Source organism: Equus caballus, chromosome 29, assembly GCF_041296265.1.
Source record: "Equus caballus isolate H_3958 breed thoroughbred chromosome 29, TB-T2T, whole genome shotgun sequence".
In the NCBI taxonomy this organism is placed as follows: Eukaryota; Metazoa; Chordata; class Mammalia; order Perissodactyla; family Equidae; genus Equus; species Equus caballus.
Genome location: NC_091712.1, coordinates 32,905,392 through 32,930,980, shown reverse-complemented (window position 1 = coordinate 32,930,980; position 25,589 = coordinate 32,905,392). Strand labels below are relative to the sequence as shown.

Below are 25,589 nucleotides of genomic sequence, written 5' to 3'. Positions count from 1 at the left end.
TAAAATAAGGTATGTACATTGTTGTTTAGACATAACACTATTGCCCACTTAATAGAGTACAGTATAATATAAATATAACTTTTATATGCACTGGGAACCCAAAAAATTCGTAGGACTTGCTTTATTGTGCTATTTGCTTTACTGCAGTGGTTGGAACTGAACCCGCAATATCTCTGTGCTATGCCTGTACTTAGAATCCGTGCATGGATGATTCATGCTAAATGAAATGATCTGAGTCTGGATTCTGATATAAAATCTGAAATTACAAGAGTCACGAATTATGTTGAGATTTAGGGACTGTTTGGTGCAAGCAATGGAAGCAAGCTGTGGCTCTTAAGCCAAAGGGAGCATTTTGGAGAGCTGCAGGCACATGGTGAGTCCATGGAAAGGCTGGTTAGTCTGGTGGGCAGGAGAGGGGAAGTCACTGCTTGGTGGGACAGTCAGGATGGGGCACCTGGTGTGGTCAGTGGAACCCTGACTAATTTGGTCTCTTTGATCTTCCACTCAGATTCACAATGGTTCCACTCAGAGGTCAGATTGGTTTCACGTGGGTCACCTATCCACCATGGCCAGTAGCAAGCACACTGGGTCAAAGTGCTAACACAGTCCAGTAGGAAAGGAATCCTTCCCGAATGGAATTTGACATAGTGTTCAGAAGGGAAATGGGCTGCTGCCCCCCTAAAGCAACAGCAACCACCATCCCTTTAAGGTTTGTAAACTTGAAATCACTTCTCACTTTAGTTTCTTTAAGAAAGACATTATCATACCTAGAGCAATAACTAATTCTGGGAATAGCTGTAAACGATCACAATGCTTTAATTTACTACCCTTCTTTCTTTTCTCTGGATGTGACATGAGCAGTTTTTGAACACAGAAAAAGTGAGCATTTATCTCCTCTAGTTTGGAAGCATAGTTAGCTTCTCAGAGATAATTCTGAGCAATAGAAGAAGGATTTATGCACAGTGCCAGGTGAAAGAATGATTATGGATTCAGGCTGAAAACGTGGTCTCCTGCATTAACTGCAAAATGCAGTTGATCCAGCTCTCCATTTATAACTTAGAAATGCAGGGTGGAAATTCCAAGTTTTTCCTTTGGTCCAAGAAATCCATGAGTTTGATATCAACATGTGACTTTCTAAAGCCAAACATCTGGCAAGTTTTGTATATTACTTTTTTTTTAAAGCATCTAATTTATGTATCTTTTGCTCTTGGAAGAGTGTAGAGAAGCTGGCCTTTCCTGATGAGTCATTGATAAAGTTTTTAATTATTGGCTTCCTCACCTACAGACTTGGCTTCTCTTATGCGTTCTAGGGTGGAGTTAACGTAATGTCCCACGGCATCCGAGACTATGACAGTCACAAGGCCTGAGTGCACCTCATGATTAAGAAGGGAAACACTGTATTCTTTCATCCTTTGCTCACCCATGGATCTGGTCAGAACAAAACTCAAGGATTCCAGATATCATGCATTAACACCGATGCACTCTCCAAAGGTGAATGGGTTAGAAATGAAAATGTTAAGATATATTAACATTCAAAAGATTTGTGACATTTAACTGAGTTTAGTCTGGTTTATTTACCAGGAAATATATATGCCTATCTAATGCTTTATTTTTTTTGGCTGAGGAAGATTCACACTAAAATTTGGAATGTATATAGTTCATAGGAACCCTATAAGGGGAAAGCTTATAATATCATTGCTACTGCAACAATATTACTGATCTGAAAGTATGGCTCTGAACCCGCCGCCCAGAAATCAGATTCAGCAGGCAGCCATGTTTTTCACCCCTTAGACTCAGCATTTTGAAACTTAATGATTTCATCACTTACAGTAAAAGTGACAACATTTTTCATAAATTCCCAGATTTCTCACTTCTCTAAAATTCAGCAATCTGACAGTACCATGGGCTCACATTTGCCCAGGGTAACTTGTCTGTCATTATTAAATATTGGAGGCTACTTTGGGGCTGAGTGAAGCTTTCCAGTTTGTCACACCAACCCTGCTGTCTCCCTGAGACCAGGGCTTGGTTGTCATCGTCCATTCATTCATATTTCCACCAGGCTGAAAAGGACCAGGATGAAGGGAAGGCGAGAAGGCACTCTCCTCAGGGGAAACATTTAATGGGGTGGGGGACACCAGAAAACTCAGGAGTCAAGTTAAATAACATTTTTAAAAATCAAAATTAATGCAAAAAAAGTCAATGATGCGCACTAATGTCAAAATTTTAAATAAAGACAAGATCAGACTCTCTAATAGCATGATCCTCAGAACTGTGCAAACAGGGGGGATAGGCAAAATGATTCAAATAATGTGAATTTTAATTTACTGATATTGCAATTTTACAGTATTTTTCAATGACATTGGGTTTGGAAAAATATTAACCATTGAAAAATATAAAACATTTCTATAAGAGTGTTCATTTTCCCTTTTGCCTCAGGTTCTAATATGGCTTGGCATGGCACTGCGACTCACATAGGAATCAGAGTTTGTAACTCCACTGCCTAGAAAGTTGATGTTTTGGGCAAAGTAGGAAGGTCTTCTGACAGGTGTGGTCACCTTAAGATAACTAACTTGAGAGGAGGAAGGTGAATTTTAAGTACTGCCTTGCAGCTTAGATCTGTTTCTAACTTTCCAAGAATGGGGAGAACCAAGCAACTTCCCTCTTACCTTCAGAGGGAAACAAGGCCGATATCATATGTGAATGCTTTTGGACTGTAAATGTCCTTTTGATCCTAGAGGGGAAAATGAGTATATTATTTTCCTTTGCAAAGTATTTTCAGGTTTTATTTTTTCATGATGTGGCCATTGAAATAAGAACCCATCACAAACTCAATTGAGTAACGGACTTCTGTCACTAAGAAGATGATGAAAACCCCCAGAATACATTTGTTTCAGGATGTAGAGTTATCCACTCATTAGAAAAATCAAATGCTAAAAGCTAAAGACCTCTTACTTATGTAACTACATTCCCTGACGCATATACATCCTCTGAAAATAACTATCACACTAGTAGAAAACCTCTTGTAATTTCTGTTGAGGAAAAAAAAAAAGAGCGAGCCACAAAGAGACTGATTTGTGATGCAATGGAACAGCTTTCAATCTGAAGATCAAATGTGAATGAAATAATTGACTTTCTAGGAGAAGACTCCGTGCTCGGTTGTTGGGGGGATGTCTTTTCTCACATTAACCGGTTCAGTTTTCACCGACGAATTCCTGCCGTTTCACCAGTGCCGATTGCCACTATATCCTGTGAAGGGCACCAGCCAAGAAAACATTGGGAAGGAAATGGTAGGATTAGCAGCTAAATTCTATGAACTTAAAAAATACATCAATCTGAAGGTATGTTTGTATGAAAAGACAAGGTAATGATTACGGTTTTTTCTTGTCTTCAAAAGGCTAAAAATTCTCATATCTGATTTAATTTGAAAGTATAAAGTGCAGGAGTTGAGAGCTCATTGCAGAAACCTGTGGAGACCCATTAAGAAGGACAGTGGAATTCAGGTTGTTCTTGCTTCCCCAGTGTGGGGGACCGGAGAACCGTGTGCTTCATCTTTAGGTCTTTGGGTTGTCCTGTGGTATGCGGGCTACCCTGTTCCAGGATGGACAGGTAGGAAACGAAATAGAAAACAGATTTAGAGCAAAGGAAATAAAGGACACAAGGCTACCTTCTGAATACGCCCAGGAAAGTTAAAGGTCTGGGCTGTCAATCATAGGCCTCCTTTATTTGTATAGAATCGAGTATTTATACATTTGGAAATCTAATAAGACTTCCAGCAAGCAAATCTCAAGCAGGCTTTTTGGGGTCCACATGCATCTGGAATTTAATAAGAGGCATAGCCTGCATGTAACAGAGACTGAATATCACTGCTGCTTATCAATAGGGGGTGTGAGACAACATGCCATATGCTTTCCTAATAAACACACATCACTTGTAAAGTATTGGTTCTTAACTACTGGACATTCAATGCTGCTGATGATTAATAGAAAAATTATCAGTCAAGACAAATAAATACACATAGTTGATTTGTAGGCTATGTACATTTTAGCCTCTGAACCAAGAAGCTGATCCTATTTTCTATATTCACACTGGATAACCATCCATCCATGCATTTCCCATGGGGGTGGCATGACCCCCAGATGGGCTGAGTGGAATGATGACTCTGTACCTTCCGGTACTTTGAAGAGCACTGCACAGCAATGGTAGCTACATGCTGGTGGGAGTCATCTTCTGAAACACCTTCCCAGCTCAAGAATCTTACTTCACGCTTTACCCCTGCTCCCTTAGGATCCATAAATAAACCCCATGCATGAAAATGCTCTGTGTCACACTTGCAGATCCTGGAAAGTGTTGTCCTTCTCCCCTTGGTCAGTCCTAAAATGCATCACAAAGGCAATTTATTTAGTCAGTTGGGGCTTCTGAACAACAACCTTAGTTTTAGGCAGAAAAAAATTGTAAATATTATGTTTCAGGTTTGTCAATGAATTACCTTCTGAATTTATTTTAGTTATCCTCTAAGTTACAATAGATCAGTTTTCGTGAGAACAACAAAACTAACTCCTGCTGTATAACTCTCATGTCCCTTTTCATATTTTCTTCACCCAAACTCAATAGAGCAGTCCTAACAGCTGTGTGGTCTCAATGAGAAAATCAGCAGTCCAAGAGGTTGGCCTGGGCTATGTGACTCGTGGAGCTATGTTTCAGAGTCAGGTCGAAGTCAAAAATTGTTTTTCCCACCGTACCTTGCTCTTTGCTCAAAAAGTAACAAGAAAGAAGAAATAAATAAGAGAGTCTGAATTGTTTTACTAAGAACAAAACAAGCGAACAAAAAATCAGTAATGCAGGACATCATTTTCGTGATGTGATCTAGTCACGAATGGGCGAGGCAGAATGGGGCCAGCGATGAACACAAAGGAAAGCAGAAGTTTGGTAGGAAACTATTTATGTTATGAGCAAACATCACACTGAGCCAGTTGAATACCTGAGATCAACAAGAGTGCCTCATAAAACAGAACTGACAGTTTGGGGACTCGTTGTCTTAGTTTATTTAATCAATTAATAATAAATTAATTAATTTAATAAATTGACTAATTAAATTAATCTGAAATGCTATTTAAAGATGTTGGCAAGTAAATTAATTCAATTTTGTGAGTATGATTTATTTACTATTTTATATGACTATTTTGGATTTATATTTTTAATAGTTAACCATTTGTAGACGCTAGAAATCTACTTCGTCTTACGGTGAATAGGCAAATTGAAGTGTCCCCTAAGCTCTTTCTGTTTGGCATTGTTTCCAGGATGTTTGGAGATTGTGAGCATACCTTGTGAGAGGAGAAAGAGTCAGCCTTTGAAATAGCCCTTTGCTATAACCCTTTTAAAGAAAACCAAAATGAAACCAGGTGTCTAAGAACATGTTTTCTTAAGAAGATGATGTAATCTTTTCTATCTCTTGCTCACATAATCAGAATGCATGTATCAGGTACTCAATTTCATGTGCGTAATTTTGCAGTGAAGTGGTATTGCGTTATGGATGCCAAAACAGTACGAGTGGAATATTATTGTTTTTAAGAAAACTAACTTAGGGTTGTATCTAATAAAGCTGGTTGATGCATTGTTTAAGGGTGTTAAATCGGTTTCTTTCATTCAATTAACTCATTACCCAAGCAGAAATGAATGCTTTCAAACTCAGTATATGTTGAGTTTTGCATCAACAATATATGGTAGGATTTCCAAAAGTCAATTCTAGTAATACAACTCCCAAGTGTTTATCAGCGAAACCTTCCCTTTCTCTAGGTGAAAGGGTCTTTCTTAGACCATTAGAGTGTGTCATGACCTGGGAGGAAAAACCAACTTCTCTGTCAATATCATGCTCTCAAGTTTGGCAAAGAATAGCTGGTCTTGTTGGCTGAGAACAGTCTGAGCAACTGAAGGCTACTACCCAAAGCTCCATCCTGGGCCTGACTCTGTGAGTTCCAGGCTGTCCCTGGGGACCAAGTGCCTAAGGGGATTTTCAGAACCAAAGACAGTGCAAACTCCAGGCTCACAGAGGAAGGAAGCATTCCCAGCAGCCATGGTGCCTAAACACCCAGTGGTAACATGGGGCCCTTCCTGTTGAGGGCATCTGGCTCTCACAGGTGCTAAGAACATAGGGACACCCCTTTTCTCCAAACCCTGGAGCCACTAGGCTGTCCTGTTGGCACGATGCCACAGAGGATGTTTCACTAGCACCAAAGTCAGGTTCACAGGCTTTTTGGTCAAGCCCGCATTTGAGAAAAGAGAGGAGAGGGTTACATTTTGGGTGTTGAATACTTGATATTATCTCCTTCTCTTAGGGAATTCTCAACCTCCCAACGTTTTGCACGAATCCATTTTTTTAAATTGAAGTGAAATATATGTAACAGAATATTTACCATCTGAACAGTTCTTAAGTGTAAAGTTCAGTGGCATTTAGTACCTTCACAATGTTGTGCAACTACCACCACTATTTCCAAACCCTCTCAACACCTCAAACAGACACTCTGTACCCATTCTGCAATAACTCCCATCCACAGCCAAGACCACTTCTAATGCATTTGTTTCTGTAAATTTTCCTATTCTAGATATTTTATAGAAGTAGGATCATATGTTCGTCTTTTTGTGTCTGGTGTATTTCACTTAGCATGTTTCAAGGTTCATTCAGGTTGTAGCCTGTATCAGAACTTCATTCCTTTTTCTGGCTGAGTAATACATATATACATATATATACATTCATCTATCTTTCTCACATTTTACTTATCCATTCATCTGTTCCTGTACCAGTTCTCCTAGGTGGATATCTAGTAGTGAAATTGTTGGGTTATGTGATGATTCTATTTATCTTTTGGAGGAGCCTTACAGATGTTTTTCAACATTTAAACAGAGATAGGATATCTCTTCAAGCTTTAATGGCACTTAACACTAACAGGCAGTCTTGAATTGGCACTGGCCGCCTAATTCTACAATTGCACAAAGGTATTACACAGAAATATGTCTTATCAAGGACAGAAAAATCAGGACTTTCTCACTGACTAAAAATCCACTTGTATTATTTTTAGCCTTTATTGAGAAATTTCAAATACACGGAAAGGTACATGGTACAAAGAATGTCCATATAACAATCACCGAGAATCAACAATTATCAAATTCTCCCCACTTGTTTCATCCACCCATTTCTCCAATCAATTTTAAAAACATAATTTTATTTTCAAAGCTTAGAAAATGCAGAAAAATATAGAGGAAAAATTAGCCATATTCCCATCTTTGGAAGTTGGCGATTATTTCCTTCTATGATATTTACTTCTGGGTATGGTGAGTAGTCCAGTTTCATCCCATTTCTATTTTGGTTCTTAGTTGTTATATCTTTGAGCCAGTTTCTGCATAAGGCTCTTCCTCTTTGCTACTCATGCAGGGAAGGAGGGCTGACCTGGAATGCCAGACCCTGGTCTCGCCTCTCTTGGCAATCAGCTCTGTCAAGTTCACCTGTATGGGCTTGACCTGATAACAACGCCTATGGACTCCATGTTCTCTCAGGCCCACCTAGGTTAGACATTCTGTGTCTGTCACCAAGGCACACAGGCACAGTTGGTTGATGTCTCCACAGTGTTGGCAGTTAGCATTGACAGCTGCCAAGAGAGCTCATTGCCTCTCCTCCGCTCAGAATCCTCTCCATCCTGACATGATGACGTCATCTCTCCTCCCCAGAACAGGAGGAGAGAAGCTGGGAGGCTATTGAGCAGTGGTCCCAGTGGCATTATGGAGGCCTGTACCTGTCATAGCTCTGTAACCACCACCACATCTGACCTCGTCTTGACAGACCCAAAAGGTGGAGCTTGAAATAGACATAGTCAGCCCAGATCTTCGAGCAACTCTTTCCTCACAAACAGGCCCCATTACAGGTTTCAGTTGGGGGCCTGCTGTGTACTCACACATGCCTCTGGTGTTTTGGGATGCAAACGCCCTGGCTTTCACTTCTTTGTAGAAGATTTTCTGAGGTGACAGATGTCTGTGTGGCCTCCCAGCACCAAGTCTACAGTGGTTTCCCCTGGCTTGGTCACTGTTCCCAAAGTAAGACTCTTGTCCGATAGAACAATGAAAAGAACCACAGCAAAGAGAAAACATTACATGTTTGCTTACAGCTTAGAAATTAAAAATGCTGAGGCAACACTGTGCATTCCCTTCTCGAATCCCAAACTGAGCGGCATCAACTTGTCTCCCCTGAGTGACAATGTTCCTCTCACCGACTGGGGTGTTTGAAAGTTGGTCTCAGGAGCACTGCTCACTGTGTGCTCAGTGTGTCTCAGTAGTCACACGAATGAAAGAACCATGCTAGTACAGCTGTTCTGGTGAAACAATTCTCTGAGATGGTTACTGGGCCTGGGTACTTCACACGTCTCTGAAAAAGTTTAAGGTTCAACTGTAGTTTCTTAATCACATGAATCAGTGCCAGGGTTGCAGCAACGCTAGTTGTAAACATGAAGTGAAATTAGGTGAAATTGAGTTTTGGTGTCCTCGTTTTTTTGTTTCGTAGCACTGTCTTAGTCCGCTGGAGCTGCCATAACAAAAGTACCACAAACTGGGCGGCTTACAACAATAAAACTTTCTCTCACAGTTTTCGAGAGGATTTTGAGCCTTGTGCAGAACCAAACGAAGCAACAGAGGAACGAGGTGTCCTTTGTGATTCACAACCTTCCTGTCCTGGCCAAATGGCTGCTATGGGCAAGGCCTGTGCAGACATGTTTGGCCTCAAGCATGGGACCTGCCCAGAGACCTCAGCTACAAGGATCCTGGCCCCAAATCGGAGGATTAAACTTGTGAGGCTAATGGAAAATTCCATGCGAAGAAAGAAGTCAAGTGTATGAGCTTGATCCCATTTTGTGTGAGGTCGCTTCTGATAACCTTGGCCTTCGTAGCAAGGAATGCTCTCAGTGCCCTCCAGTGTCGTGGGTTACCAGTCTCCTGCCATCCTGTGTGGGATCTATTCATTTTAAGGGGCTCATTTTAAGTCCAGCATTTCTGCATTTGGTGATATGTCTGGAGGGGGGTGGAATATGGGAAAAATAACTCGTTACTCAATTTCATCAGAAACTCAGCATTTGAAATAAGTGTAAAACCCATAGGTTACACTGAACAGGCTGTATTCTTTCCTTGAAAAAAATCTCTGTGACATCTGTTTTAAGAATGAAATAGTATAATATGACTCCAAGGTGCCATTTTTCTTTTGAGTCATCTTTTTCTCTCTTCCCCTTATCTTGACTCCTGTGTTTCATCCTCTAAGTGCCCCCTTCTCTTTTGTTTTCAATTTCTTGTGTTTCTATTTTCTTTCCTCTATAACTCAGTAGTTTCCCTACCTTGGAAAAAAAGTCAAATCATCTAGGGATTTAAAAAGTCCCCGTGGCTAGCCAAACACCTAAGAAACCTGATTAAGTCAGTCTGGGGCGAGCCTGATCATCAGTATTTACAGCAGCTCCCGGAAGGCTCGAGGGTGCAGCCAGAGATGAAGACCACAAATCTCTGGCTGCGTGTCAGCCCTGCAGAAGGGCTTGTGGTTCTCCCGTAGGCCTCGCAAGCCTTTAAAGAGGGCCCTTCAACTTCCTGTCTTTAAAAAAAATCCCTAAAACTATTTTCTAGACATAAGCTTCAAAAGGGCAGCTGAACCATTGGTTCAATGTCTCGCTAGAATGATGCCTGCCACCTGGTGGGCCAATTAATAAAATAAAATCCATTGCCCCTTTTTGCTGTTACATTATCTGAAGATGCACCTAATCCTGAGGCCACTTCTCTCTTGAGAATAATATTGCTATCCAATACTGTGGATTCATTTTGAATGTTTAGACACATCTCCTGCTGCATAGGCTCTTTTGAAAGGTGCTTTGACATAGCTCAGACATTACCAATTGTAGAGGCAAATAGCCGTTGGTATCTTTTCACTTTATGGGTGTTTACATTATCAGTCTGATCGTGTTTAGGTGTCTCAAGTGGTGCTCTGGAAAGATGGAATTGGTAAGGGACACAATGGCATTCCATTCTAGCATCCCAGTAAAAAGAGGGTTGCGTGATTCCTTCAAGTCTTTGACATGTAAAGCCTCTTCTTCTAATTCTTAGAATCTCTTTGACCCAGGAGATTTCCTGATGGTTCACCAGTTAAACAAGGCAAGTGCTTAACTCTCCATGAAAAGCACTTTGAAGATGAACAGGAAATTTTCTCTCTTTTTTTGGAACCTTCCTAATATTTCGGTGTATCAACTGTTTCATTGATGGATGGCCAAAAAGGATACTTTCTGCAGTGTCATGAGATGTCTATAGTGCAACAAGGAATTGCCTTCCGAAAGGGGTTCATGTATAATACTCATTTACAATTCCATATATAATTAACTCTGCAGGTAATTTTTAAATGTAATCGATAAATAAAAATCGATAATAAAAACTATTATGTGGATGTTAGTGTTTAATATATATCATATTTTATATAGTGGTTTCAGGCCTTTTGGTTTCTTGAAATAATCAGCTATTTAGCATAATTCTTAGTATTATTTTATCCTTTGTACCTGTATCTTTGTGTGCACGCTTTTTGTGACCTCTGTTAAAAATCTGCATATCCAACATTGCAGCAGCTCCAAATTAAACTTGTTCAAATCAATTTAATTTTTTCAATGCTCTTGTGTAATCAGATGCCTCCTTTAGAATTATTTTTGAAGGATTTGGAAGGTTTTGGCTAAAGTACAATTTACTGGTGCAAAGTAAGTTTGGGTTTTATAAAGCTTTTGAGTCTTTCATGGGACCTATATTTTCTTGAATTAAATTTTATCCATATAGAACAAATAAGCAATATAGAAAGGTGTTATTCAGTGTTACTTAAAAACACAGGCTTCCTTATCTTTAACCTTCTAAATGATTAGGAGGGTTCCTATCGTGAAGCACAAGGGCACTGACCCCCTAAGTGTTTGCGTCAGAGAAAAACACCCCATCCCTGCAGGTTTCTGGATGCTTCCTGCTCTCAGGCACCAAACCCCTGTGATGCATCAACTTCTTGCCAAAGGAAACCACCACTCAGCGGTTGAAAACTGGAAGAGACTTTACCACGGCCTCACCTCCTTCAGGAGCCAAAGGGCAGCCTTTCCACACAGGTAAGTGGAACTCAAGACAGAAGTATGGTGTGTGGTTTCTGAGAGGCGGCCACAGAACTGAAATTCACTGGACATTTTGTTGGGATTTACAGTGATGTTGGTTCTCAAGAGCTATAGACCAATGGTCTGCAAAGCACCCTGTGTTGGAAACCACTGAGTAAGATGAACATACTTTTGAGCTTCATTAAAAAATATCACTAGTGATGCCTGAATCTGAACTACTTTCAAGGTCAGTCATGTCTTGAATCCTAATGTTTTCCTTGGTGGCTGGTCTACTGAGACAAGTGAGCTAAACAGATGAGGTACTGGAAATCATCTTCATGGGGATTCAAGGAAATCAGGACTGAAACAAAAAAACAGCCCACTAATTGGGAAAAAATATTTGCAAGCTACTCATCCGACAAAGGGTTACTCTCCATAATATACAAAGAACACACACAGCTTAGCAACAAAAAAACAAACAACCCGATCAAAAAATGGGCAGAGGAAAATGAGCAGACATTTCTCCAAAGAAGATATAAGGATGGCCAATAGACACATGAAAAGATGTTCATCATCACTAATCATCAGGGAAATGCAAGTCAAAACTACACTGAAACATCACGTTACACCCGTTAGATTGGCAAAAATATCCCAAACCAAGAGTGACAAATGTTGGAGAGGTGGTGAAGAAAAAGGAACCCTCATACACTGTTGGTGGGGATGCAAACTAGTGCAGCCACTATGGAAAACAGTATGGAGATTTCTCAAAAAGTTAAAAATAGAAATACCTTATGACCCAGCCATCCCACTACTGGGTATCTATCCTAAGAACCTGAAATCAGCAATTCCAAAAGTTCCATGCACCCCTATGTTCATCGCAGCATTATTTACAATAGCCAAGACGTGGAACCAACCTAAGTGCCCAGAAATTGATGATTGGATAAAGAAGATATGGTGTATATATACACAATGGAATACTACTCAGCCATAAAAAAGGACAAAATTGTTCCATTCGCATCAATATGGATGCACCTTGAGGGTATTATGTTAAGCGAAATAAGCTAGACAGAGAAAGACGAACTCTATATGACTCCACTCATGGGTGGAAGTTAACATATAGACAAGGAGAACTGATTGGTGGTTACCAGGGAAAAGGGGGGATGGGGGGAGGGCACAAAGGGTGAAGTGCTGTACCCACAACTTGACGAACAACAACGTACAACTGAAATCTCACAAGGTTGTAATCTATCATAACCTTAATTGAAAAAAAAAAACACTTGTGATGCCTGAATCTGAACTACTTTCAAGGTCAGTCATGTCTTGAATGCTAATGTTTTCCTTGGTGGCTGGTCTGCTGAGACAAGTGAGCTAAACAGATGATGTACTGGAAATCATCTTCATGGGGATTCACATATATACAAGGAGAAAATGTTGGGTCCTTAGAGGACCATGTAATTCTTGTGATTTGAGGAGGAGGAACCGGTCTTTACAGCGGTGTTTCTCAGAGAGCAGTCCAGACCACCCAACTTAGACTCTCCTGGGAAGGCTTGTCAAAGGGAAATTCCCAGACGCCAGTGAATACTGCCTGAAGAGGCTGGGCCCTGGTGGGGTCAGTAATGCCTTCAGGAAACTGGAATTATTTGCCACGGGATTCACAAACTGAGCTTGTCGTTTCCACAGGCTGCATTGAAGCAGTTCTGGTGAGTCAGTCCAGGTACTGAAATAGTGCGTGGCCCATATGTACTTTTTCTTTTTGGCTCAGTATTTTAAAATAACTTACTATATTGTAGCCTCCAAGTTCTGCATACCTCGTGAGGAATAAATGTGAGTGTTGTAAATTGTTCTGATTTTCGATGTAGGAGGCAGCAGCTTTCAGTCTGTATTTATCACTGTCTTTAAAAGAGTTATTTCTGAATTCTACTTTACACTATGATTCTGTCAAAGGAGATCAGAATGTCTATACTACGTTATTCTTTATTTTTAGAAATAATAAAGGACCCATAGATATTGATGCTTCAGATACTGAACTATCACATATGTGCATGTGCATGTGTGTCTATAAGTATATATGTGTATTTATATCTCCTTGAGCTTCGTATCAATTCCTCCACCCAGCCCACTCTTCTGTTCTAGATTGGGTAGTGGTTTTGTAGACAACATAATTTACTGTCAATAGTAATTTGTACCTTTTCTCATTAAAAATCCAGGTATGAACCATGCAAATATTAAACACACGAGGGTCCACAGGAAAACCAACACGTTCAAAGTCCTATTCTTAAAAGCGGAGCATGACAATATCATTTTGCCCCTGGTGATTTGCTGTGTCTTGAATGAGAAATAGAGTCAACGGGTGGACCGGACAGGCTTTGCCAAGTAAAACCATCGGTAACACGGTGCTCATAGATAGGATCAAGGGCTGCTGGAATCCAAGCTTGATGCCGATGCCAAGGGCTTTGCTTAGTCAGTGAACACTGGGGAAACAGGTCTTGAACCTGTGCTCTGTAGGATTTCCTCTATTTCACAGTCTTAAATATTTGATATTCAACTCTGAGTACCCAGCTGATGTTGTCAGTGGGTTTTGATTGTGCTTCCTAGTCCTGCTGCCTTTGGAGGAAGTTTAATACTTGGGAGGACTGTGTGTGATGAAGCCCATCAAAGCTTCATGGAAGGAAATAGAAAATTCACTCTATCAGTGATCTGATTGCAGAAAAGTAAAGTATTTTTACTGTCTGTATTTCAAGAACATGGGCATATGCACATAGAAGCTTATGGAGACCTTTCAAATGTTATATTGATAATTATCAATGATCGAGTCCTATGTTTTGCCTACTTCTTAAAGCAGAGTTGTATAAATTTGGTTTCTAGAACACAGCTCTACTTTGGTACATTTTAAAATACTAGGAAAATTATAAGTTGAGCATTCCTGTTTTTAGTTTTTAAAGAGAAAACTTGATTTTGTATCTAGCACATCAAGAAATAACAGAGGGGCCAGCCGCGGGTGCCTTGTGGTCAGGCTCGGCACACTCCACTTCAGTGGCCCGGACTTGGTTCCCTGGCACAGACACACACCACTCATTCATCAGTGACCATGCTGTGGTGCTGGCTGACATCCAACAACAGGAAGATTGGCAACGGATGTTAGCTCAAGGCAAATCTTTCTCAGGTGAAGGAGGAAAATTGGCTGAGGATGTTAGCTCAGGGTGAATCTTCCTCAGGAAATAAAAGCAAATAACACAAAGGAAACAGAAAGACATATCCCTGTAAATAACTTCCCAAATATTAGAATAAGACAGTTAACTGGGATAAATTTAAATATCATAACATTAAGTAGCCGTTGTCCACCTACACCAGTTGAATAGGTCTAGTGAAGCCACTTATATTAAGGAATTTTGAAAAGCATAAAGTCCAGGTGACATTTGTTTCTTTTCCCAAACTTTTCAGTTTGAAAAATATAAACACAGAAACTTGAAAAATACCAGAATGGATCCCACTAGCGACGGGAACTTGTTGATACTTTACCACACTTCCTTTCTCTCCACATATAACATTTGCAGCATCCATACATGAACATGCACAGTCTTTTTCTGTTTTGGCTGAGCCACTCACAGGAGGAAATTGCGGACATCACGACACAGTTAAGTGGCAGGTGGACGACATCCACACTCTACGAGCATGAACATTCCTCAGCTGATCAGATTGTCTTGCATGCACCCATGGTGTTTCCAAAGTGGATTTTATAGTCTCTGGGGAAGTATGAAAGAGAATTTCCAGATATATAATAACCTACTTGAGGAAAACTAAGAGAAGAACCAAATGAAAGATGGGCTTTTTAAAAACAGGCATGTACCATTCATATAGTTGTGCAGCTTGCTTCTTTTCACTTAGTATATCCTGGACATAATTTCCTTTCATATTTAATGATAGAAACATCCCCATTCATTTTCACCCTTAGGTAATATCCATTGTATGACTGTAGGATACTCAGTCATTGAAATGTAGACAGGAACTGAAGATGTTTCCCATTGTCTCCATTTCTCTCTCCTTAAGTTTTGCTGAAGGCCAATCCTTGAAATTTTGGAAACCTAAATGTTGTACTTCCGGACCCTAGCTAATAAGACCTGAAGATTTTCTAAAGTAACTGTTTACATAGCCCTCCATGACAGCCAGCGTGCATTTCCATTCGAGGGAACAGGTATTGGCTCAGACACAGTGCTTTTCAAATCTATTCACAACAACTGCTTACATGGTCCTGCCAGGTGGGGCCAGCAGGGAGGAAGATGTCTCCACCACTTGCTGCCCACCTGTGCAGACAGTGATCCTGGGCTTCCAGGGAGATTTTGGTATAATCTGGTTTTCTGTGGTACAAGAATAGGCCCGCAGATTGCAGCAGTATTTTAGAGAAACATCTAATCCTGAAATACTTGAATGGAGAAACATCATGGAAATTCGGGACATGCCACATCTTCTAAGGATATTTCCCTCTTCTGGTCCATAAGTATTTTTCTCTGACCCACCAGCTTCCAGACTCCCACTTTTTCTACCCCTTAACTCCATTCCCAGTTCTCAGACATTGGGCCCTTGCTCCAGTCTCTTGGATTCTGTCAGCGCCACCGTTACTGTTGCTTCCCTTTCACCGGTGTCCTCAAGGGTCACAGGTTTGGGGAGGCAGCACTACACAGCATCCATTTGGATGTGTGGACCCTGAATCTCTGGGTGAAGGAGAGTTGTCCAACTCACATTAACTGTGACATGTTGAAGATAAACTTTTATTTTGTCGAGCCATGAACATTTCAGGGTTTTCTTGTTACTACAGTACTGCTTTACCTACTCTAATTCAGAAATCAACAGGCAATCACAGAAATGCAAATGTCAATACACATATACATAAGTGTTCAATCTACCTATGCTGTCAAATTGAAACAACATAAATCTTTTCTTTAACCTGTCTGAATGGCAAGGATTTTAAAATAGATAAAGTCTAGCATTTTTTTGGATCAGTATTCATGATCACTGTCAAATGGTTGAAAACACAATGAAAAATTTGCTACTTGTCTGTACCTCTAGAGAGCAGAATGGTGGCTGCCGTGGGGGCGGGGACATAGTTGTTCACGGTGTTGGTGAAAGTTACAAACTTTCATTTACCAGATACATAACTTCTGGGGATCTAATGTACAGCACGATGACTGCAGTTCATAATAATGTACTTTAAACCCGCCAAGAGAATAGATCTTGTGTTCTCCCCTCACACACAGAAAGAGACCTGTGTGAAATGATGATTGTTAATTAACTTGATTGTGGTCACCATTTCACAGTTATTGGCAAGTTAAATCATCCCATGGTACACTTTATCTGTATGAGTTCTTATTTGTCAATTATACCTCAGTAAAGCTGGAAAGAGAAATAAAATAATCTGTAACTCTACATGCCAGGAAATTGTGCTTTTGGAGAATATTTACTCATGGGAAAATACTTATGTTATAAGGTGAAAAGGATACCAGTTTTGTAAAATATATACATGTGTATATTCCAGCTATATATAAAGAGTGAAAACTACATGAAATTTTAACAATGGTTTTCTCCTGGAGAGCAGAAGCATGAGGGAATTTTAGTTTTTTAAAATTCTCTCTATATCTCCAATTTTTCTACGCACTTACATGTTATATTCTATCACAACACTGCTACTTAATACTTAAATATTTAATAATAAATATTATTTTTAAATTTTAAATAATAAATATCATTTAATATTCAATAAATAAATCAGACTACTTAAACATTTATACTCATTTGTTACATCTATAGAAATATATACACTAATATGATTAATGACCAAGGAAGCACAAAATTTCCAGGGAGACGGCTAGGTCCCGTTCTTCCATTATTTTTGGGCAATTGAGCGTTCCCACAGGAACTCCTCTTGCCGCAGCAGTGTCCCTGGTTCCTCCTCCCTCCTTCTCCTCTGGCCACACTCAGTCACTTTAAGAAATTTCTCCTGCTAATGGCTAAGCCCTTTCTAGGTACTTACCTCTTTCTCTCCAGCTAGATTGTCGACTCTTTGCTAACACGAACAGTTGCTTGCACCCCTTTCCATTCTCCAGTTTGCAGAGAGCCCTGCACAAAATAGATACCCGAGATGTGTCTAAAGCTTTGTTGGTTGGTTGATCTTCACACCACCCTAGATAATTTACCCTGGTCCTCTTGACATTTCTCCATCCAAACCACAAATGACCATTTTTAACCTTTCATGTTCTCCCGGTTCATACATATATATCTTTTAATTTCTAGTTCATGCTGAAAGATGAACTAGGACTCTTTACACCACACTTTGTCTCAATTCTTCAGACTTGTTTTTCTCATGGCTGACATTAGAAATGGGCTTGGAGAAAATAAGCTTGCCTGGAAATGAGTTACAGAAAGATTGTCTTATAACTACCACATATAACTTCATTATATTTGTGAGCCTAGAAATATCTTTATCCTCTTTTTCTTAAAGTATTTTCATAAGAGAAGACCATGACCTTTATGGAACAGGTTCTGAAATTGTAATTCAAATCTAAAGGAATGGAAACGAGTGGAGTGTGTGTACGTGTGGCTCAGACTTTTCAGAGAGGTGTTTAATGAATACTTTTTAAAAAATGACCAGCCAAACAGTTTGTAGTATTTCAGACTGGACTCCAATTAAAGTAAACACCTGTTTTGAAAAGCACACATTACATCCAGGGCTGAATATTTGAATTTTTATTCCTTCAGCAGCTTTGTGGAAGGAAGAGCCTTGTGGAATAAAATAGATGGAAACTATGCAGTTAAGAGTGTGGGATCAGTTTCTCATTGGTTGACCTTGACCCAGTTAGCCAGCCCTTCAAGAGTAGGTTTTCTACTCTGTGAGGCAGGGATGATCTCTGTGAGTCTTTGTATGCAGGATGTGCAGTGAAAAGCCTGGACCTTGCAGTGGTCCCGGGAGCACACGCCAGGCTGAGAGGTGTGTCTGCAAAAAGCAACAGACATGGAGAGTGATGCTGTTCTTCGCTGGATGTCCGTACCCTTGGTCTGGCAAGGTCCAATAGTCACCCCTCCAGCCGCCTGGAGGCAGGGTGGCCCACAGACTTAAGTGGGGCCCACGCCAGGCGGGCTCCTCTCCTCACCATGGTCATGCAGGAGCCCCACTCTGTATCCCGCCTGGGCATCCTACTCGACCACTTCGGCCGGTGCTCAGAAGGGGTCTTGGTATCCTTTGGGCTTCACGGGGTTTAGGCTGGAAGGGGCACCGCCACCTCTGTCTCTGGACTGGGCAGCGGCCCTGGTGACCCTGGCTGGGCTGGTGGTCTCCAGGATGAGTTGCACAGCTGCCAGTGAGCTCTCCTCCTTCCTCGGACCCCACCTTGTCCCTGTGGCGGTTACGTCTCCTCCGGGCACTCCAGGGAACAAGGAGGAAGGTGCATCAGCAGGCTCCTATGGCCCCCAAGACCCCTTGGGGTCCTGGTTGCTTGGAGTTTACCTGAGTGTCCCGACCTCAGTGGCTGAAGGTGCACCCCTCCAGCATTCCGGGTCCACTTAGGGCCTCTGTTCCCTGCTTTATGAGAGGACAGTGGGATGTCTTTACCAAGAGGTCCTCATGCACTGCTGGTGGAACTGCAAATTGGAGCGGCCATTATGGAAAACAGTGTAGAAACTTCTCAAAAATTTAAAAATAGAAATACCCAACGACCCAGCTATCCCACACTGGGCATTTATCCAAAGAACTTGAAATCAACCATTCAAAGAGGCTTATGCATCCCTATTTCATTGCAGCATTGTTCACAATAGCCAAGACATGGAAGCAACCCGAGTGCCCATCAACTGATGAATGGAGAAAGAAGAAGTAGTATATATATGCAATGGAATACTACTCAGACATGAAAAAAGACAAAATCTTCCCATTTGCAACAACATAGGAAGAACTTGAGGGCATGATATTGAGCAAAATAACCAGATAGAAAAAGGCAAAGACTGCCTGGTTTGCTCATATGTGGAAGATAAATAAACACATTGATAAAGAGAACAGATTAGTGGTTCCCAGAGGGGAAGGGGGCCGAGGGTGTGTGTGAAGGGGTAGACGGGCACATGTGGATGGACGGATAAATATTAGACTCCCGGTGGTGAGCACAATTAAATCTATTCAGAAATTGATAAATAATAATGAACACCTGAAATTACACAACGTTATAAATCCTTATCCTCTCAATAAAATAATTGAAATAAGTGTAGAACTTTGACAATATTTTGAGTTGAAAAATAAAACTTCCTGGAAATGAAGCAAAAAAAAAAAGACCTGTGTCGGTTCTCAGTGATTCCAAATAAAAAGGATGCAAAAAATTGAAAACTTTACTTTGGAGATTTGTTTCCAGGTATTTCAGGAAACTAGAAGAATCCACGATCCAGGGCAGCTTGCAGCTAGAAATCAAAACCTCAAAGACAATTAGCAGAACTAGAATTTGCATTATATTTTGTTTAGAAACTGTACATACTATATATATATATATAATATACAATTTTTGTTCTAAAATCCCCTTCATTTTTACCAAATTAGCCAAATTTAGATCGACTGGCTTGCAAAATGTCTAGTTTCAAACATGGCCCAATTATTTACATAAGTACATCGAGAATAACAATTGATCATATAGTCTCTTTTCAATCTGCTGAGCCTCTGGAGAAGTAGTCTAGGTGGCTGCTCAGTCGGCAATGAGAGCTGACATCCTGCTAGGTGGTGCAAAGCCTCAGGTGGGCAGTCACAGGACGTGTTCCCTTCATGGTCACCAGAAATGGCTCCCAAGCAAGGACCTGCTGCCCAATGCATATAGAAGCCGATATTATGGCTCTGGCTTTTGAGATAAGGAAAGGCTTTATTGTGAGGTTAGCTGGAGACAGCAGGCAAGGCTCTCAAATCTGTCTCTCTAATCCAAGGTTTGGGGCAAAATTTAAGGTGAGAGGGGCTACTAAGAAACAGGTGGGCAATGTAAGCTTTTTGGCTAGTCTTGAATCAGTCCAAAATGGTAATCAAGCCATTTGGATGGCTGGAAGCCAGACTTTCCTAATTGAAGGAAGATTCTTGGTTCCAGGGTCATCCTGGGCCTATAGGTTCCCTACCGGCATGTGCGCAGTATTATCTCTGTTATTGCACATGCTTTAGTTAATCAACAACCTATTATAAGGAAGCAAAAGTAGTTTAAGTGGGTTGGTGTCAGCTACCGTTTCAACATCACTGCACTTTTCAAAGATGAATGGGTTAGAAACAAAAATGTTGTTATATTAAATTTAGAAGATTTGTGTCTTTTAACTATACTGGCATTTAGTCTGGTTTATTTACCAGTAAATAAATTTGCCTATCTCATGCTTTTTTCCTCATATCAGTAGGAAACCAGGTGACCTCAGGATCCCAACCTAGGACTGAGATTCTGAACTAACCACTGAGAAATCAGATTCAGCAGGCAGCCATGCTTTTCACCCCTTAGCCTCAGAGTGGTTAAAACTTAATGATTCTATTGCTTACAGTAAAAATTGACAAGATTCCTCACAAATTTCCAGATGTCTCCTTCTCTAAAATATAGCAGATCTGAGAGTACTGTGGGCTCACATTTCCCCAGGATAACATGGCTGTTGATACTAAATATTGAGGTCTTCTTTGGGGCAGAGTGAGGATTTCCAGTTTCTCACACCAACCCTGATGACTACTGAGACCAAGGCTTAGTTGCCAGACTTCATCTTCCATTCATTCATGTTTCCACCTTGCTCAACAGGAACAGGATAAGGGTGATGTCTCAAGGCAAAATTTATCAGGGTAGGGGCCTTGCCAAAAAACTCAGCAATCAAGTTAAATATTTTCTTTTTGAGGAAGAGCAGCCCTGAGCTGACATCCATCTCCAATTCTCCTCTTCTTGCTCAGGAAGATCGGCCCTCAGCTAGCAGCCATGCCCATCTTCTTCTATTTTATTTGTGGGACTCCTGCCACAGCATAGCCTGACGAGCGGTGCGAGTAGGTCCACACCCAGGATCTGAACCAGTGAACCCTGGACTGCCAAAGCAGAGTGTGCAAACTTAACTGCTAGGCCACGGGGCTGGCCCCAAGTTAAATCACATTTTAATGTAGTATTATTAAAAATTAAAATTACTTGAAAACATCCATGATGAGCACAATGCCAAAATGTTAAATAAAGACAAGATCAGACTCTTCACTAGCGTGATCTTCAGGATTGTGCAAATGAGGAGTACAAGCCCAATGATACAGGTAATGTGACTTTTAATATACCAACTCTGCAATTTTTAAGTATTTTTCCAACCACTTTAAGGTTTTGGAAAAGTATTAACCGCTACAATATAGATAAATGGGAATGTAAATTGGTGCAGTCACTATGGAAAACAGTATGGAGGTGCCTCAAAAAATTCAAAACAGAACTACTGTATGATCCAGCTATTCCACTTCTGGGTATTTATTCAAAGGAAACAAAATCACTATCTGGAGCAGAATCTACACCCTCATAGTCATTGCACCATTATTCACAATGGCCAGACTTGGAACCAACCTCAATGTGGATCGATGGATGGCTAGATAAAGAAAATGTGGTCTATCACATTGGCATACTATTCAGCCATAAAAAGAAATTCTGCCATTTTCAACAACATGGATAGACCTGAGGGCTTTGTGCTAAGTGAACTAAGTCAGAGAGAGGAAAAAAAACAGTGTATGACCTCAGTTATTTGTAGAATTTCAAAACACCAAATTCATACAAACAGAGAACAGATTGATGGTTCAGGGGGTAGGGGTAATGTGTGAAGGTGGTCAAAGGATGCAAACTTCCAGTTGTAAGATAAATAAGTACTAGGGATGTAATGTGCAATATAGTGACTATACTTGACACAGTATTGTGTATTTGAAAGTTGCTAAGAGAATAGATTTTAAAAGTTCTCATCCCAAGAAGGAAAATTGTAACTGAATGTAGTGATGGATTTAAACTAAATTTATTGTGGTAATAATTTTCCAATATATACATATATCAAATCATTATGTTTTCTATCTGAAAGTAATTCAATACGACATGTGAATTATATCACAATGAAACTGGAAAAGTATATGAAAGGATGCATATAGGAGTGCTTATTTTTTCCCTGTTGCCTCAGGCTGCCCTATGGCTTGGTATGACACTGGGGTTCACATGGGAAATGGAGTTTATGACTCCAATGCATAGAAAGTTGATGTTTTGGGCAAAGTAGGCAGTCCTTCTGACAGGTGAGGAGAGTATGGTGAGCTTTAACTACTGCCTTGAAGCTTAGATCAGTTTACAACCTTTTTAATGGGGAGAACCAGTAACTACAGTTTTATCCTCAGAAGGGAAAAAGATGGGTAATACTTATAAATGGCATAGGGCTTTAAGTGACTTTTTGATTTAAGAGGAGATGTATGTGTGTATTATTTTCCTCCACAAGGTATTTTCATGTTCTTTTTTATTTCATGATCTCTGGCCATTGAAATAACAACCTATCACAACTTTGATTGGGTATCTAACTTCTGTGAATAAGAAGATGAGGAAAACCTGGAATACATTCCTTTTTAGGACTGAGGAATATCCACTCATGAGAAAAGTCAAATGCTAAAAAGTTAAAGACCTCTTACTTACATAATTATGTTCTCTGCTCCACATATACCTTATGAAAATAAGTATCACAGCTAGTTGACAACCTCGTGTGATTTCTCACTTAGCGTTTTGCTGGAAAAAAATAGATACTGAGCCACCAAGAGACTGATTTAGGACGCAATGGAACAGCTTTCAATCTAGAAATCAAATGTGAGTGAAATAACTGAGTCTCTAAAAGAAGACTCCTTGCTTGGTTGGTGATGTTAACGGGATGTTTTTCCCTCATATTAATTTGTCTACTTTGCAGAGGCAATTTCCTGTCATTTCACTAGTGCCAATTGCCATTACCTTGATGTGAAGGGCACTAGCCAAGAAAACGTTGTGAAGGAAGTGGTAGGGTTGGCAGATAAATTGTTTGGAGTTAAAGAAGACATCAACCTGAAGGTACGTTTGCATGAAATGACAAGGTAAAGGTGTCAGTCTTTTGTTTTCTTCAGATATTAAATAAATGTCATACCTGAGAATTTGAAAGTAGAAATTGCTGGGTCTAGAGCTCACTGCAGAAACATTGCTGGGACTCACGAAGAATGACAGTGGAATTTCAGTTTGTTCTTGCTTCCCCAGGGTTGGGGAACTGAGAACTGTGTGCTTCATTTTCTGTCTTTGTGTTGTCCTGTGGTATGCAGGCTCTCCTGGTACAGGACACACAGGTGAGAAAGGAAATAGAAACCAGATTTAGAGCAGAGGAAGTGAAGGACAAAAGGCTGCTTTCTGAACACACACAAGGAAAGTTAGAAGTTTGGGCTATCAGTCATACACCCCATTCGTTTGTGTAGAATAGACTATTTATGCATTTGGAAATCCAATAAGACTCCCAGAAAGCAAATCTCAAGCAAGTTCTTTTGGATCAGTTTCCATCTAGAGTTTAATGCTAGGCATAGCTTGCATGTAGCAGAGACTAAAGATCACTCCTGATTATCAAGAGGGGGTGTGAGAAAATACATAATATGCTTGCCTACTTAAGACACATCACTTGTAAATCATTTGTTTTTAACTAGTGGATATTCAATGCTGCTGATGACCGATAGACAATATTAGTCAAGGCAAGTAAATAAACATTGTTGCTTTGTAGCTTCTGAACCAAGAAATTTATCCTATTTTTTGCGTTTACGTTAGAAAACCATCCATGCCTGCATTTCCCCTGGGGGATGACGTGACCCCCAGATGGAACGATGACTCTGGGCCTTCCAGTACTTTGAAGAGCATTGCACTACAATGGCAGCTACCATGCTGATGTGAGTAATCTTTAGAAACACCTTGCCAGCTCAAGAATATTTCTTCACCTTTACCATTTCTCCCCTTTGGATCTATAAATATATCCCTGTGTGAAAATGCTCTAATTTCACATATGCAGATCCTAGAACGTCTTGTCCTTCTCCCTTGGTCTAGTGCTTAAAATTCCTTAAGAAGGCAACATATTTTGTTAACTGGCACTTCTGAACAACACACTGAGTTTTAAGGCAGGAAAAAATGTGTATATTCGGTTGGAGGTTTGTTAAGCTTGTACTGGACGAATTACCTCCCATATTTATTCTAGTTACTCTCTACGTTATAATTTATTGGCTTTGGGTAGAATAAGAATACTAACTTCTGCTGTATTGCTCTTTGTAAGGTACTAACGCACTTTCATATGCCTTTTTGTATTTTCTTCACCAAAACGCAATGGAGCAGTCCTTATAGCTCTGCGGTCTTAATGAGAAAATAAAGCGTCCAAGAGTTTGTCCCACGCTGTTTGAAGGAAAGGACTAGATGTCCGAGTCAGGTCGAATTCCAAAATCCTTCTTCTCGCCATATCTTGCTGTTTGCTCAAAAATAAACAAGAAACAAGAAATAAATAAGGAAGTCTGAATTGTTTTATTAAGTACAAAGAAAACAAACCAGTCATCCAGGACATGATTTTCGTGATGTGATCTAGTCAGGAACGGACCAGTCAGAATGGGGCCAGCAAATAACAAAAAGGAAAGCAGAAAACTGGGGAGTAAACTGTTTGTATTCTGGGAAAACATCACACTCAGGCAGTTGGATACCTATGAGTAACCAGCGTGCTCCATAAAAGAGGCCTGACAGTTTGGTGACTCACTGTCTTAGTTTATTTAACACGATTTTAGATATTGGCAATTAAATTAATTGGAGTCTCAGAATATGGTTTCTTTACTGACTGCTATGACTATTGTGCAGGGTTGTTTTCTCTTTAGCTATTTGTGGATGCTAGAAATCTACTTTGTCTTATGGTGAACAGACAAATTGAAGTGTTCCATAAGCTCATTCAATTTTGCATCATTTTCAGGATATTTAGAGATTTTGAGCATGACTGGTGAAAGGAGAAATAATCAACCTTTGAAATAGCCATTTGCTATACTCTTAGAAAGAATGCCAAAATGAAACCAGGTATCTAGGGACAATGCCATCTTAATGAGATGATGAAATCTTTCCCATCATTGTTCACAAAGTCAGAATGCGTGTATCAGCTACTCAATTGTACGTGGGTAATTCTGCAGTTCAGTAGTGTTGCTTTAGAGATGTCAAAACAGTAAAAGTGAAATATTACTGTTATAAAGAAAATTTACTTCGGGTTACATCTAATAAAGGTGACGGATGCATCATTTAAGTCTATCATACCAGTTTCCTTCGTTCGTTAGCTCTTTAGCCAAGCAGGAATGAATGCTTTGACACTCACGGTGTTTTGAGTTTTGCATCAAGAATAAATGGTAGCTTTCCAAAAGCCGCTTCTAGTAATACACCTCTTAGGTCTTTACCAGGGAGGCTTTCCTGTTACCTACATGGAATAGTCTAAGAAGAG

General features: G+C 40.2%; 1 pseudogene; it reads left to right on the top strand.

Annotated features, from left to right (window-relative positions):
* LOC100146464 (phytanoyl-CoA dioxygenase, peroxisomal-like) overlaps nt 1-25,130 on the top strand; it is a 53,284-nt pseudogene extending 28,154 nt beyond the window's left edge.
* Nucleotides 25,131-25,589: the final 459 nt, after the last annotated feature.